Source organism: Lactuca sativa, chromosome 9 (assembly GCF_002870075.4).
Source record: "Lactuca sativa cultivar Salinas chromosome 9, Lsat_Salinas_v11, whole genome shotgun sequence".
NCBI classification, from domain to species: domain Eukaryota; kingdom Viridiplantae; phylum Streptophyta; class Magnoliopsida; order Asterales; family Asteraceae; genus Lactuca; species Lactuca sativa.
This window is the reverse complement of record NC_056631.2, coordinates 153,373,233-153,375,181: the sequence shown is the minus strand read 5'-3', so window position 1 is coordinate 153,375,181 and position 1,949 is coordinate 153,373,233.

The following is a 1,949-nucleotide window of genomic DNA, read 5'->3' as shown; positions in this document are numbered from 1 at the left end:
GCAACCTTTCCCTACTAAAGTCCCGCTATAGCTAAGGACGGTGAGAATTACAATGTGGAATATATAGAGGCTATGAAGGGTTATAACCTTCACCTCGCAACAAAAACAATGACTAAACGTCAAAGCCCTAGGATGACAATCGCAATACAGCTTAAATAATCAAACCTAGGGACATAGGTCACATGAGCCTAAAACTCCGAATAAAAGTCTAAAAGAAAAAAGTGAGGAAAAGAATTAAGGGGCATAAACACAAAGGCTAACCCTCGCTTAACAGAAAAAATTGCCTGCCAATCTCTCACTTAATAAAAATTTAAATAGGAACAACAACAGAGAATAACATTACTAGGACTGACCAGGGTCCCGGAAAGAACTCAGCCCCAGGGTGGCCAAAATAAACCTCCTAAAAATCAAACCTAACAAACCACAAGTAAATCACAAACAAAGCACAAAGCTATGTTTTTTCAAAAAGTAAAACGAACTGTCTACCGGACAGACCTTGGGCTTAGAAAAAGACCTCGCATGGCCATTCAAACATAAATATTGGGCATTGTCAAAGATGTTCACTAAAATAAAAACTATCCAAAAGAAAATATTGTCTGGGTATCACCAATCAAAGACAATTCACACATAACAAGGGAGATAGAAAAGATCACACACCTGGGCTAGGGGCAGAAGGTCCGGCCCCGGAAGTCCTTCTTTCAGGGCATTCCCTTTCAAAATTGGAATCACTACACAAAAGGCGAAGGCCTTCCATGTCAAGCTCGCCAAGGTGGAGGTAGGAGGAGAAATTGGTTGCCAAGAAAGACTTCACCTCAACGTGTATAGCTTTGGTATATTCTAGAAGGGGATCGACTCCCCAGGTTCAAACTTCCTGACAGCAACCTATTCTTTGATTACCTGCTTACTACCGTCTACCTCGGCAGCCATGTATGCAGCCTTCATTCGCTTAATCCGATGTTTGAAATTGGAGTTCTAAATCAATTTATCCACAATCCGAATAAACCTTTTCATCAGGATCTAAGACAAATCTGCCTCCATGTTCTCCCTTTTCAGCTTTTCCGTCTCCAGCTTCCTACAACACTCCTCTATCAAGCCCTCCAATACCCCTTTTTCCTCAACCAACACCTCCACACGTTGAGAAAAACGCTCCACAGATCAATCCGGCTTCGCAACTTGTTCCTCCAAAGAGGCCTTCTCCCCAACCAAAATATCATAATGAAAATAAAACACATGCTTCTCTCCTTCCAACACCAGTATCCTCGCCCTCAATTCATCCCGCTCAGCCCTAAGCAAAGAAAGCTCAACAGAACTCAAGTTATCCTAACGAAGGCGAGGAGAAGTGGCCACCATGTATGAGCCAACTTGATTAGTTCCATATAAAAGATTGTTTTAAAGATGAGAGTTAGAAAGAAGCTCCAATGCCTTGACACTGGCAGGGGGAAAAGAATGGCAACCCCAGTTAGAAGCCATTGCGTGCTTCATGAAGCAAGACTCTCGGGTGATCCCTCATTCCAGTACATATATGGACGACACCGTTGGAGGAAAAGAAGCAAAATCCCCAGTAGCACCCTTCCCAGTTAGAAGCAGGACTGGTTGTAACATCCTGGAATATCAAGAGTAAAGTTGAAGGGCTAAAAGAGTAAATTTGGAAGGGGAATTCGGCGAGTCCATGGGTGGACTCGGCGAGTAGGGTCGCTACTTGGTCGCGTGTTAAGTGGCCGACTCGGCGAGTCTGTGGATGGACTCGGCGAGTAGGCGCTGAGTGGAGAAAATCCTAAATCCGGAGGATGAGCCCTATATAAAGAACATAACATCCTTTCCCCCAGCCTCTCTACTCTCTCTTAAGTCCAAAAACCCTAGTTGTCGTGTGTGAGAGGATCAAAGTGCATTTGGAGGCTTGGAGAGGTGGTGGTTGAAGAAATCTTGAAGGAGAAGAGGCTTGGATCAAA